Source organism: Sus scrofa, chromosome 16, assembly GCF_000003025.6.
Source record: "Sus scrofa isolate TJ Tabasco breed Duroc chromosome 16, Sscrofa11.1, whole genome shotgun sequence".
Lineage (NCBI taxonomy): Eukaryota > Metazoa > Chordata > Mammalia > Artiodactyla > Suidae > Sus > Sus scrofa.
In genome coordinates this window covers 72,758,881-72,774,154 of record NC_010458.4, presented here as the reverse complement: position 1 = coordinate 72,774,154, position 15,274 = coordinate 72,758,881, and the positions used below count along the sequence as shown (strand labels likewise).

Sequence of the window (15,274 nt, the reverse complement as noted above, 5' to 3'; positions counted from 1 at the left end):
TGTATAACGTGCAGGACCCAAGGCAAGTGAAAATACGGAATGTCATGTTTGAGAATGATGAAGAATTTCAAGATGTCACCAGCACAGCATGAAACCAAGTGTGGAAATGGGCTGAGCAGGGCCGTTCAGCCTGTCCTAGCAGAGTGTGAGGGGGTCTGTGGTGATGGGGTGGGGCTGCCCCGAGGCCCCACTGCCTCATCCACACGCGGGGCAGAAGGGAGAAGGGGAGGGGATGCCTTCGGTGGGCTTGGAAGCTGTCAGGAGAACAACCTCAAAACTGGGGTCAGACTTTTGATCACTCGCTCTTACCTCCTCCAAGCATTTGTCTGCCTGTCACCTTCTCGGTGATACCAGTGATACCCACGTGAGATTCCATTTAAAATGTCAGCCCCTGTCCCCACACCCCTACTAAGCTCCATTCCCACCCTTCGCCTTCAGGACATGTATCTGTATCACCTTAAAACAAACTATATACTTCTTAAAAATTAGTAAAATAATACTTTTACTAGAAAGTAAGCTCCAAAGGACAGGAATTTTTAGCTCTTTTGTCCTGAAAACAGTGCCAAGTCACTATTGAGTGCCCAGTAATATCTGAGCTTGATTGAATGGATGGATGGATAAATTTAGGGTTGAATAAAGGGGTCTTGATGTCAGGGCTCCCTGCAAAGTGCCTGACCCAGAATATCTCCGCCCCTCTTGAGGGCGAGTCTTAAATTACACTGGTGGAACCCGGCTCCCGCCGCTCCCTGTGGTCCTCTTTAAAATGCAAACATTGCGCGGGTTAAACATTATTTAACACTAAGGTTGCATCAGCCTTTTACTGCTTTTAGCCCCAGAGGGAAGCAAGGGATGGTGGAAATGTCACCTTTACAGCGTAAAAGCGAAAACAGCCAAAGTTGGAGAGGGACTGAGCAGAAGAATAGGCAACATTTTAAAAGCTGCTTTCACAAAAGCCGCCATCAGACCCCACTGTGCGGTTTTAGCTCAAGACTCTCACTTAGCAGAGGCTCTGATGGGTAAAGCAGGACCTTGATTGGCTGTGAGAGCATGTCCTTCTCCAGGGAACCCGAGATTGTCTGGAGGGACCAGAGTGCCTGTGGAATGATCGGGAAGGGGAGGCAGCGTGGGAAGAGCAGGGCAGTTACAGGAAAAACATCCAGGGTTCCAGAAAGGAGGCGGCAGGAGCATCATCGCGAGCCGGCTCCATCCCTTCCCAAGGCCCCCTGAGCACCAGACCCCCCACCCCACCCCACCCCCCACCCCGCCCCGAGTCTCACAGGAAGCACAGACTCTGGATCTCATTTCAGGTGAAGGGGAAATCTGTCTCAGGTCAGTTCATCTTTCTGCCGCTGTCCATGTTTTCTGAGCCTCAGAAATAGAGGAAGAGCCAAAGGAAGAGGGCCTCCCCAGAGACCCTCATTTTATGAGACCCCTGCCCTTTAGGATTCCCCCAAGTTCTACCGACACGCCTGTGGACCGGAACCCCTTGTGTGTCTTTATTATTGAGGTTCTGAAGCAAGATTCAGTCTGATTAATGGGTTTCTCGTGGCTGCTTCCTAGGGCAAGATAAGAGAGTAAATTGAAGGTGGGAAAAGAAGTGGAAATGAAGTAGGTTCCTCGGGTCCTGCCCTCCACCGGCCAGTCCCCGTAGGAAAGTCAGTCTCTGCAGTGCTGGCCCTGAATCTGGAATGGGATCTGCCCCAGCTGTGAGGGAAGCCTGCCGTCACTTAGGCTCTGCCCTGGGTTCCTTTGTCCACTTCGTCAGCCTTCTCTGTGGACCAGGAACATGGCTGTGCCTCAGTCTTTATCCTAAACGGGAAGGAGACACCCCCCCAAGGAATGATCATTTTGCGGTAGAAACATATTCAAACAAAAAGCAAGAATCATTACTCACGACCTGGACATGATCGTGCCTTTTTCCCTTGGACATGTAAGGTGACAGGATGAGGTCATGGTGCTGAAACTGACAGCCCGAAAGGCCTGAGCCCAGCCAGAACACACACTGGGGCTTGAACCCATGTGCCAGGACTCGAACCCAGCCACCACCCAGACTGGGGCTGGAACCCACGGTTTTAAATTAGAATCACTCGCCCTGTGTCTGGACTCACTTAGGTTCAGGGTCTTCATGTCTCTGCACAGAAGGAATTCAGTGAGAGACAAGGTGATAGGCAGGAAATAGACTTATTAAGAGAGGACGCTTGTGAGAGATGCAAGCGGGCAGGCACGGAAGCTCCGAGGACCCGGTGGGCTACAGTTTTATCATCCAAGGGGACTGGGGGTAGGAAAAGCCCACCTCTTCCTCTTCCTTTGAGCAGTAGCTCCTCCTTAGTATCCGGTAAGGTGTGTATTCAAATCAGCAGAAGGGCGGTCCTCAAACTCCCGCCTTGGTCTGAATCTGAATGCAGACCTCATCCCATCCCCCACCCAATGTCTCAGGCCTCCACTAGTCGAGCCAGCCTGCTTTGTGCTGATGGTTTTCTTGAGCAAGTATTAGCTTACAGTGGTCTCCTAGCATCCCCTGGACTTCCCTCTCTATCTATGATCTTTTACTGGGACGTCTGCAACCACCTGTGCCGACTCCATCCCTATCAGTGCCTCCCAGATAAGTCAGTCTGTAGTAATCACGACACTAGCAAGAGGAGAAAGTCAGCACACCCTACCCAGCTGGAACTGGGGAGACATTCCAAAATCAATCTAAGGAGGTTTTGCGTTTTTTTTAAATAGTTGGAACACTTGCTAAAGAATCCATCTGTGTTCACAGCACTGGGGGAGCAGTGGGAAAGTTCCAGCCTAGCAAAGCAGTACCTCTGGTAAAGGGTTCAGGAATCACAATCCTTTACCCCAGAGTGGGAAGACTTGGTCAGTGAGCATTGCCCAGCAGGACAGCTGTGACTGGTGTGTGCCTCTTGTTCTTTACAAAGGGAGTGATCGTTGCGTCATTTTTCCCCAAAGATAACTTTTTGCTGTTTGTTTGTGTCACTGCTGATTTCGTGGCTCTCCAGATACGATCCGATGGAGAGATTTTGCAAAATTCTGGACTTGGATTGAAAGGGGTCTGGGAGATATTTTCTCCCACAAGAGAATGATGCACATTGCATGCAGAGAAGGGTAATTCGTGACCAAGAGAGTGCAGCAGCATAGCTTGTATTACTGTTCTCCACTATTGGCTCCTTCTTACCGAAAGAGGAATGTCCTTCTCCTCCCCCACTTGACCTTGTGACTTGCTTTGGACGACAGGTATGAGCTGACAAGACGTAGACTTCATCTGGCAGAAGCGCCAAGAGCCACTGGGAGTCTGCCCCCGTCTCCCATTCTTTTCCTTTAGCCAGGCTCATGGCATGTCCCCAACAGGGGCCACCCCTCTAGCTTCTGTGCTACAAAGAAGATACATGCAACTGAGCCACAGATGACAACAAGTGCCAGTGAGAAATTAACCCGGGATTTGGGGGGTTGTTTCTGCAGCAAACTATGGTGAAAACTGATGGATAGATTGTGGAATAGCCCAACTCTTGGTTTCACTGATTATTCCCATATGGAGGGGTAAGCAATACCGTGCCTATGAGGAATCATATGGTCAAAGGTTTTGCTAATTTAAGTTTAAAAAATCTGAAAGTTGAGGGGCTGGCAGCATGTAAATAAAATATTTAGATTACAAACTGAAACTTGGAGTGAAGTGACGATGCTGCCTTCCCAACAATGGTTTGACTATAATTATTATAAGAATTCTTAATGCTTTTGAATTTAGGCATACCTTAGTAATTAGAACTCGCGCTCTGTGTAACTAGTGTGTGCTGTGATCTTTTTCAGGAAGGAATCAAAACCGACTGCTTCAAAGACGAAGGAAAATGCAGAAGTTTTTTAGCTGAATATCTGTAAATTTAGAATGGATGTCCACCCATAACTGCTTCAAATATTACTCGGTTTCTCTCCAGTTTTCTATAAGCTAATTTTAGAGGGGATTTGACAGACTGGTAGTCTTTGTTCCATCTCTCTCTTTTTAACCCCAAATAAAAAGATGAAGACTCAACAGATTCCCTTTAGGAAAAAAAAAAAAATCAGCATTAAAACTCACATCTTCAAAGTCATTTGTACAAATTGCCAGGAAAGCTGTTGCCCTCCTGTGATCAGTGGGCTCTAAATAGAAGTTTGAGAAAGCCCGTCAGTGTGCTTGTTAGAGCATCAATAACCTTGGCCTTTAGGAAAGAAGGCAGAATGAAGACGGATGGGTGGCGGGCCCGGCCAGGCAGGCTCTTCCTCTGCCAATTGTGGATGCCGATGCCGACACATTTGCCAGCGGCACTGCTACCCAAGTGCAATTAACAGATGCCACGGCCAGAACAACTGTTCATCTCACTCTATGCCATCGCTCTGACTTTGCAGCTCACTCTTTTAATCATTTTAATAATGTGACATGCTGCTATTTTTGTTTGTTTGATACATGCTGGAGTGACAATATTTCCCAAAGAATTATTCATAATGTGCTAAGATCCATAGTTTACCATGCACGTTTTAAGTTGTTTGTTTTTTTTTTTTTTTTCTTTTTTGACCACACCCTCGACATATGGAAGTTCCTGGGCCAGGGATCAAACCTGGGCCACAGCTGTGACCTATGCCGTGGCTCCAGCCATGCTGGATCCTTAACTTATTGAGCTGGGCTACGGATCAAACTCTTGCTGCCTCAGAGACAATTCAGGATCCTTAACCCACGGCACCACAGGGGGAACTCCAAGTTTTAAGTATTTTTAAAAATATTTTTAATTAAAGTCGATTTACAATGCTGTGCCAATTTCTTCCTTACAGCAAAAGTAACCCAGTCATACATACACATACATTCTTTTTCTCATACTATTTTCCATCCTGTCTATCCCAGGAGACTGGCTATAGTTCCCTGTGCTGTACAGTAGGACTTCATTGCTTATCCACTCTAAATGCAACAGTTTGCATCTACAGACCCCAAACTCCCAGTCCATCCCACTGCCCCCCTCCTCCCCCTTGGCAACCACAGGCCTGTTCTCCATGTCTGTGAGTCTGTTTCTGCTCTGTAGATAAATTCATTTGTGCCATTTTTTTTGTGGTCTTTTGTCTTTTTAGGACTGCACCTGTGGCATACAGAGGTTCTTAGGCTAGGAGTCCAGTTGGAGCTGTAGCTGCCAGCTTATGCCACAGCCACAGCAATGTAGTATTCAAGCCTCATCTGCGATATACACCACAGCTCACCACGGCAGCACCAGATCCTTAACCCTGGCCAGCAATCAAACCGGTGTCCTCATGGATACTAGACAGGTTTGTTAACCACTGAGCCACGGTGGGAACTCCCATTTGGGCCTTATTTTAGATTCCACTTAAAAGTGATATCATATGGTATTTGTCTTTCTCTTTCTGACTTACTTCAAATATGAGAATCTCTAGGTCCATCGATTATTTTGTTCTTTTTATGGCTGAGTAGTATTCCACTGTATATATGTACTATATCTTCTTAATCCATTCATCTGTTGATGGACATTTAGGTAGTTTCCATGTCTTGACCATTGTAAACAGTTCTGCAGTGAACACATGGGTGCACATATTTTTTGAATTGTAGTTTTGTCCGGATACATGCACAGGAGTGGAATTGCTGGATCAGATGGTAATTGTATATTAATTTTTTAAGGAACCTCTGTACTATTTTCCATGTGGCTCTACTGTTCCTGGGTGCTGTGATGGACCCCTGAAGTATTCAGTCTTCAACCAGCAGAAATGCAAAAAGACAGTGGCTAAATCACATCTTCTTAAATACCCCAAGGAAGAAGTGACATACCTCACTTCTGCTCATATCTCATTGGATATAAAGTTGAGCTGAAAGATGTCCTAAGTTGAGCAGCTACCTACCAAAAATGTCTATATTGCGGAAGAAGGAACACAGTTTGGGGTTAATGAGTAGCTTTCCCTGCCATAATCACCTGGTGAACTTATACATTTTATAAGTTTCTCTATGTATTTAAAAACACTGGCCTTTCTATGTCAACATTATGTCATTTCTCTTTCAAAATTCAAGAGTAATGCCTACATATGGCATTGAATTATTAGAAATCTGACTCCATCTTTCTACACAATTTGTATTCTAGTTCTCAAAGCATTGTTGTGTAATGCTTGCTAATTAAAATTCATCTAATACTTCTGGGCCCATTTGGAGCATTTCAGGCCAAATCTTTCATGATTTGGGGTTGAGGACAAACATGGTATCATGCACACTGCTTCTCTCCAATACCATACAAATATTAAATCTGATGACCTCAGAATTTATTCCCTGGGAAAGAATCCAGATACTTTTCAATGATTGATATATTCATTCATTCATTTGTTCATTCATTCAGAAATATTCACTGTTCACCTGCTAGAATCCAGGCATTACGTCTCATTGTACATTCTTCTGCCAGTGTAAAATGCTTAATTTAATTACCTATATTTTTAATATAAATCTGTTAAGGATTTCCCAAAGGGAAATAAATTGTGTTAATGATTCCCCTCCCCACTTTCTCTAACACATTGACCTTGCTGTTCGTTTCCTCAAAATGCTCTGGATTATTGGTGAATCAGGGAGCTGGTCTCCCAGCAGTGCCCTATTTATTAAAGTGAAAACACTGCGCTGGCTTTCCTGCTGGGGAGCGGTGACTCATAGCCCCTAGACCACACGCTCTCCCACTCTCTCCTCATCTCCTTCTTGTGCCTTCTGCTTACCCAGGGGCTCCAACAGTGCTTTGGCTTTTTAAGGATAAAAAGCCCTTTTTTTGAACAAAGCCTCCCTATCACTTTTCCTTGCTCTTCCCACAGTGGCTGTCTCAGAGACACACACTTAGAGAAATGGAGAAAAGGGTCCATACTGATGACTTGATAATAAGATAGATTCATTTCCAGTTTTGTGTGTTTGTTTTCAGCCAAATTAAAGGAGAACTTAATTGAATTGTCAGCACATAGAACATTAAACGAAACTTTCGATGACAGATTGTAGTGTGGTTTTTGGAGTGTAGTTTGGAAGAGTTCAAAGAATTGCGACGATTGTTTAACAATTTTCTTCCATTTCCATCTACTTATGTGGATAAATTTTCTAAGCACTTGAATTTATAAAAGTACAAAATGAGAATGGCAGTGATACTGAAGCCTTTTTCATTTTAGCAATAACCGATGTTCTTCTAGAGACATAGGAACTGAAAGAAAAAAATGAACAGAAAACTAAAAGAAGGCAAGACATCACCCATTTCACTGAAGACACATTTTTCAATAAAATGTGATGTTCCTTCTTACGATTATCAAAATTTGTGAGACATTTTCATTTTTTTTTCCCATCATGCAATAGTAATTATTGCAATGATGACTAAATCCAGCAGCAATTATTCAAACTGTAGAACGGGGGTATTTAAACTATCACATGATATTTTAGAAAATTAAATTTAAACACAGACCCACATTTATATTGTAGAGAAGCATAACGGAAACGCAGATTTAATGAGCAGAAAACGTGATGCAAAACTTCTATAAACGAGGAGTTTGTTGGTGCTGTTTAAAAACAGTCGGTGGTGGGTAGCAAATTACTTTGGAATTCAGATTCCATTGCAGAGATTTAAAAGAAGAATATATTAGGTTTTCACTTTAAGTTCCCAGGGTTAACAGGACATTTGAAATGATAACTTGGCATTATTTACATTTACGATAAGACATTTTTGGATATTAACCTAAGCATGGGAAGGGAACCATTCACACATTCAACATTCTTTTAGGAAAAACATTTTAAGATGCCAGTCCTGGTGTGGGACCGTTTCCTCGGTGGAATGTACTAGAACGGACTAAGAGCGCACAGCGGGAGGATGTGCAGATGGTCTCTCTCTTACCCGAAGCTGCCGGGGCTGGAGACGTAGCTTTACAAAGGGAATATGGTGCCTGCACCACAATGTACGAGACATCCCGCGGTGGGCTGAGTGGTCACCAATTCTTTACCAAGTCTCCCGTGAGAGGTAGAGTCCATTGGCCTTGGCCTTGAATCTGGGTTGGCATGTAACTTGCTTCAGCTGCAGCTTTTCTGCCACCTTCTTGGAATTCACCCTCTGAAAATTCAACTGCCATGCCAACGAAGCCCAAAAGAGTTTCAGGGAGAAGGCTATGGAGGAGATGGCTCAGCCCTCTCCGAAGTGCCAGCCCAGGGGAACCTCTGTTGACTGCAGGCCACAGTTCACACCTTGTGGAGCAGAAGAACCACCCGGATGAGCCCATCAATCCACAGAGCTAGGAGAGGTTAAGACATGGTGATTGTTGTCTGAAGCCATAAATTTTGGGATCCCACGATGCAGATCCTTAAAATAACAGGTGTATATACCAGTAGAGAGAAAACTGGAAATAGTTACAATATGGGCTAATAAAGATTATAAATAGCCTCACATCCATTTATGTCAAGTTTTCTCTTAAAAGTTCATTAGGTCATTTCTTCTAGCCACCTGAGTTATGAATAAAATGGGTTTCAAAACATTTTGAATTTTAGAATTGTGGCTACGCGTTTGTGGCTATGTGTAACTCTTGCTGTGAATTTAAATCTGACCCTTAGGGAATTCCTGCTGAGGCTCGGCAGGGTCCGTGGTGTCTCTGCGGGGCCAGGACACAAATTTGGTCCCTGGCCTGGCACAGTGGATTAAAAGGAGCCAGCATTGCCACAGTTGTGGTTGCACAGGTTGCAACTGCAGCTTGGATCCGATCCCTGGCTGGAGAACTCCATGTGCCATGGGGTGGCCAAAAAAAAAAAAAAAAAAAGGAAAAGAAAAAGAAAAAAAAATTCAAGCCTTGCTTTTAAACCCAGCTGAAATCTTCTATTCTCCAAAAATCTAAAACTAATAACACCCATCACAGGTTCCCTGGGACCTTACGGCCGTCATTGTACATTCAGAGGTGGCTTTCTTCTCTATTTTGTATCTTCTCTAATTGCCATACTGGGTTATATACTACTCCGAAAAAGGAAGTGTCCTTTTTCCTCTCTCTCTTTCTGGTAGTTTCAAGCCTTGGGTTTTGCACCCAAAGGTAGACACTTGCCATTCTCACTGTGTCTCGTCTTTATTACATACATCTATAATCATCTGCCTTTTGTAGATGAAGAAACGGAGGCCCAGAATAGTTAAGTAAACTTCCCAAAATCACACAGCTCTGAGATTGCAATGCCTGGATTTGAATCTGGACAGGTAACATGTGGAGCACTACACATGTGGCCTGCACTCTGAAGAACCACCACCTGAGCTGACAAACCCAACACTTGGGCCTCTCTCACGTGGGAGACGATTATGTATGAAGCTGTGCTTTTTTTTCCTACAAAAACTCGATACAATTCACAAATCTTTATAAAGCAGCAAAACACTGTATTGGTTACCCAAGGCGATGCAAAGGTGACTATTCATGGGAATCACTCAGAAGTAAATACACAGATATAAAAATGCATATCGCCCAATTAATTTTGTTGAATCACTGAACGGATAAACTACTGGTTGAATTTCCCTGGCTCATCTGTCAAGGCACTCACCTTCCCTTTTATTAAGAACATAAAACATGCATTCATCAAAAATAGATGCTCTCATTAAAAAGAGCACAGTCCAATGAGAACACATAGTAAAAGAAATGCAAGCTTTAATAATCATCAAAACATGCCCGGGTAAATGCATAACGCTTACCAGATATAAGCTTGATCAAAATATGCTTTTCTTTCCATTTGGCTATTATCTTTCCTCCTTTCCAGGATACCGCAGACCTTCTCAACGCTCCTATTACTTCCAACGTCAAGTTCATTCTACTCCAAAGCTCCCCTCTGTCTCTCTCAATTCTTTCTGCTGTCCTTGTTTTGCATCGCCAAGGCTCTTGCACCTGAACTGGTAATTGACCCTTTGTCCTCATCTTTGAAACTCTCTGATTCAGAAAACTTCCTTCCTGGTGAGACCTTTTCCATTTCATAAGCGTCCTCTAAGGAAGCCAGGTTCTCTTTCTTCGGAACATTTATAAGTCAGCAAAAACAACCAAACACATTGAAACACAATCAGACACATTGGAAAGGACGTGTAGGTGGATTCTCAAGTGTAACCCATTTGCAATGTGCTGAATTCATGACCCAGCGCATCCGAAGGGTGTACAACCTGGAAACTCTTCCAAACTCGGTAGACTGTGTGTGTATGTGTGTGTGGTGGTTTTTGTTTGTTTTTTGACACACACCCCATTTTTATTGTAGAAAGAAATATAAGTAGAAATATTTTGTCACTTAGTCCCACTGTTGAGACCAATTCACATCTAGTGTTTATCTTTCCAGATCATTTTTGGACACATACACAGGTATAAATGTTTTTATGAAAATACAGTTGCACTAAGAAGACCTGTCTATATCTTATTTGATCTGTATATAGGTCTGTATCATTAAGACTGCATAGCCTCCTACCGACGGGATGCACCAAAATTGACTTCCCTGTCAGTGGACATTTTTGTCTAATCTAAAGACACTGCAAACAAGACCTAAAACATGATCTTTGTGTATCTCTAGCACAGCTGTTTCCTTAGGATAAAGTCCTAGAAATGCAATTGCAAGGTCTAAGCGATTATGAATATGTTTAAAGCTTTCCAACATTGTCTTTAAACTGTATCTAGTACATGCTGGTTGCAAACAAATTCCTCTGTGTAGCCAGTACCTAGTCCAGAGCTTTCAGCACAGGTGAAGAAGGCCAGGATGCCCCAGTCAACACTCTGCCCAGCCTGTCAGCCTTCAGCTCGTTGAGCAGCTGAGGCATGACCTGTTCTGGTTCAAGGGATATTTTAAACTTCTGGAAAATTCCATCCTCCCTAGGGTCATGCTTTGCACAGAATCCAGTTCTTCCTCGGGTGCTTCAGCCATGCTCCCTACAATCTCTGATTCATCTTCTTTTTCTACAGCTTCAGGCATAATCTCATCTTCTGTTTCTATTACAATTTCAAATTCTGGGAAAAAGCAGTTCCCGTCTGGAACTGTACTGTCCAAATCACCTGCTTGTGCACAAGCCTGCTTGTGTCCCAATCTGCAGTCCCGTGCCTGATGCTCCTTACTGCAGAAATGTGCCTGGTGACATCTGGAACACGTTTGGGGGACCTCGACAGCCACAGACCCTGCAGAGATGAGCCCCACACTTGCGCTGGAGGCTCAGGGAGTCTCCTGTCGCTGGGGGAGCTCAGAAGGTGGTTCATAGGAGTAGAGTAGTTTCTCCTGGGGAGCCGATGTCTAAAAACACATGGCAGCACGGCGTCTGGCAGCAGAAGAGGAAGAGGCGGTGGTGAAAGGCGACGATGGCGGTGCCAGGCAGCGGCACCTACAGGTGCAGGAGGAAGGACAGCGGGCGCCGCACAGCGTGCAGGCCAGCTCCGTGGGCCCCGGCAGCCCAGCCTCACTCAGCCACTCAGCCCGGCCCCTGACCTTCCTTGGGAAATGCTCACTGCGCAGCCGCCCCGCCCCGCCGACGCCGCCTCCACGAAGCCCACCTTGGCCTCCCTGGCGCAGGTAGCTGCCATGGGCGCAGGCAGCCAGTCCAAAGCTCAGTAGATTTTGAACCTACGGCAAGAAACTGGCCACCTGGTTTTGGCAGCGAACACTTTTGGAGAAACCCAGCTTTCCACTTGCTAAATCAGGGAAAACAAGGTAGTGGAGGAAAAGATGGAATTCAATCATCATTGGGGGGTTTCCAGAAAAAGAAATAGTAATCTCGCTCCCCCATAAAACCCTTAAACCACATTATGATGAAATTGAATGATTAGCAGCAATCTTTCAGATTTAAAAATCGGAGAACTGGAGTTCCCGTCGTGGCGCAGTGGTTAACGAATCCGACTAGGAACCATGAGGTTGAGGGTTCGGTCCCTGCCCTTGCTCAGTGGGGTGACGATCCGGCGTTGCCGTGAGCTGTGGTGTAGGTTGCAGACGCGGCTCGGATCCCGCCTTGCTGTGGCTCTGGCGTAGGTCGGGGGCTACAGCTCCGATTCAACCCCTAGCCTGGGAACCTCCATATGCCGCAGCAGCGGCCCAAAGAAATAGCAAAAAGACAAAAAAAAAAAAAAAAATCAGAGAACTGATCATTGAATTGGAATAGCAGCCCCTTACTATTTAAATCAAAATTGCTAGAGGCTGAACTTTCAAGTTTAGGGCTTTATGTTAATAAAATTAATACAAACAAATAAGGTTAATATCTGCTTATTACGTAGCTCCATATATAAATGCATGTTTTGACATTTAAATGATTAACATCTAGAGCCTTGGGTATAAATGCATATTTAGGTTCATGCAAAGGTCACATATTTAGCCAGTATTGTTGATGAAGTATTTTTTGTCCTAGAAGAATGCTGCTGAAATAAGAGATGTTTTCACATTCAAAAGAAATGCAAATATTTACCTATTTGCTGCTTTTATGATACCAAAAACCACCTGAAGGGCTACTTGCTTTCAGTGTCCTCATCTTCTAAGTAAATTGTGTTGACAGTGAAAATCCTCCCACGCCTGCTGTGGATCTGAATTTGCAGCATGGGTGGAGGGTGCGTGTCTGCGCCCCCAGTGTGCATTGCTCGTGTGAGATCTGGACTCAGAGACAGTGTCTGGGGGGCTGATAATAACTGTCCTGTCCACCCAGTGACATCCACCTCCTCCTCTGCCCAAGGTCGGGTCACAGCTGGGACCTCAGCGGGGAAGACAATGCATGTGTGTGAAACACCGTCTCCCGACAAAGTTACTCCAAACATCCAGGTCCTTTGATAACCTGTTATCTGATCGAGACAGCTGGCTGCATTTCTCCAAAACAGTCAGCAGCTACAGGCTCATCAGCCTAACTAGTTGACCAGCACGAGTTAACTCCCCAGCACCGTCCTGGCATGTGGGCTGTGTGCACCTCACGGTGAGGCCGACAGGGGCATCATTGGGCCTGTGTTCACAGACTGTCATCCCCTGGCATCAGGTGGCCCATTCTGTTTTGTTCTAAACCCCACATCAGTAATGATCAGAAGTTAATTGTTCCAAGGTCCCTTCGTGAAGGTTCTTCACAGCCTGGAGATTGCGACTTGATGAAGTAGCTGGCTGTCCCCACGCTTCCAGACAGTCAGCTTATTAGGAAGATGTCCTTGTCACCAAAGGCTATTTGCTTTCTGCAGAGAGGGCTGTGAGCTCCTCCTACCCTCGCCAAGGGTAAAGGTCCCCCAGGGGAGGCTGGCGTGGATGTCAGGCGTGCTCCAGGGAAACGGGTCACGCTTTCTGATGTTGACGGGAGGGTTGGGGTAGAAAAGACCAGATGGGCGATTTCCTTCTGTGGCCCTGGAAAGTCCAAACAATAATAGTAACACCATTTTCCATATTGTATCTGTTGGGATTAGGGTCTGCTGCATGGGACAGAAAACCCAAATTGGCAGTGGTCTCACAGCTTAGGTGTGTTACTTGTCCTGTCTGTAAAATCAATCCAGAGGCAACGGTGAGGCCATGGATGAGCCTGCTCCCCTAAGGCTTTAGGATTTATCCAGCCAACACCTCAGCTATCCCCAGAAGGTGTCCCATAACCTCAGAATCCTAACCAAATGCCAGAGCTCCAGCCATCACAGCCATTGTCCAGAGAGGAAAAAGGTGGCCCTTGTCCCTGTAAAAACACTTCCTATGGACTGCACAAAACACTCCAGCTTTACATTTTATGGACCAAAACACATGGTCACATTTAGTTTTTTTTTTTTTTTTTAGTTTTTTTTTTTCTTTCTTCTTTTTTTTTTTTTTGGTATCTTTAGGGGGAAACCTGCTGCATATGGAAGTTCCCAGGCTAGGGGTCAAATAGGAGCTATAGTTGCCAACCTACGCTACAGCCACAGCAATGCGAACTCCCACATTTAGCTTTGATGAAGGTGGGAAAGCAATGATTTGGCTTCGTGGCAAAAAGATTAGAAAAAAAATTAGGAAAAGGGGGTGGCGGATTCTGAGGTTTCTCCTTCATGTAATTATAACCTCTTGTCACGTAAAGCACTTTCATTAGGGACTACTTTTGGAGAACAATTTTCTTTATTAAAGCAATCATATCCTATAACCCCAGAAACCAAATAAACGAAGGCCATTTGCCTATTCATTCTGATGATATATCAAATGACATCCTGACTTGAAATTATTTGATAGTCTATAATCTGTACCAATTATACATTGAATCATCATGTCTCTAAAGAACCCTGAATACTCTAAAGATAACCATAGAATGAAGACAGGATTCTGTTTTTGTTAAACAAGAGAAACGGCAAAAAAAAAAATCTGTGAGAAAAAGTGACTTTGCCCCATCTGGAAGTTCTAAAACTCGATCACTAAAGCTTTCCATGCTAGCATAAGGAGTCAAGCCATACAAGAATTAAATTTTATTTATTTACTTAGAGAGGGAATTGTTACCACTGTCTCCCCAGGGACCCCCGCCCGAAAGCAAAATCAAAGTTTATATGTTGAATTTGAAATCTGGTTGCTATGACGATTACAATAACGCCACTCAATTCCACTGGGTCTTACTGGTTTCATTTGTTTTTAAAGGAAAGGGTGTATTTTAGTCCCAGGGAGACAGGAATGATGGATAGAGTCTGAGACCAGAGGTCGGAAGACTGGTTTCTATTCTCAGCTCCCAGCATTGATTTGTGTGGCCACAGGCTAGTTACTTAAAGTCTTTGGTTTTGTATCTATTTTCTACAAAGCTCAGCTACTGCCATTTGATGGCTCACTCTCCTCCTCAAAGATGGTAGGGAGCAATTAGGAAATCTCCTTTGAGAACCCTTGAGGGCCTCGCATTCTGAGTGCTGTTCAGCCTCATTTCCCTATGTAGGTAACTCCCTACATCACGCAAGCAAGCGTGGTCCATGTCGCCAATGCATTTGGAACGCTCTTGTCTTGGCAGGCCTTCCTCCCTCCAGACATCTGATGAACCACAGACTCACCAGCTTCCAAACTTCAGGGAACTGTTTGGATCCAGATGTAGTCAAATTATCAGAAACCCATTTATCACCCATTGGCAGCTGAGTCATGGACACTTTGTGTGGAATGAGACAAGACCAAGAGAGTTCAGCCACAGCTCTGGGAAGTTCAATGCCAAGGCTCAGATCTCGGCAGAGATGCGAATGAAGAACACCTGGGAGTCTCCATTTCTGGCGCAAGACAGGCAATTTCATCTGCCACACAAATGTGCCCAAAGCGTCTATTCTTTTCCTTCTGAATGGTCTCCTGCCACGTTTAGACATAGAGTGAGACTGTCAAATGCTTTTTTACCATAGA

At 44.6% G+C, this 15,274-nt stretch overlaps 1 pseudogene; it reads right to left on the bottom strand.

Annotated features, from left to right (window-relative positions):
* LOC100627236 lies at nt 8,739–11,915 on the bottom strand (annotated as a pseudogene).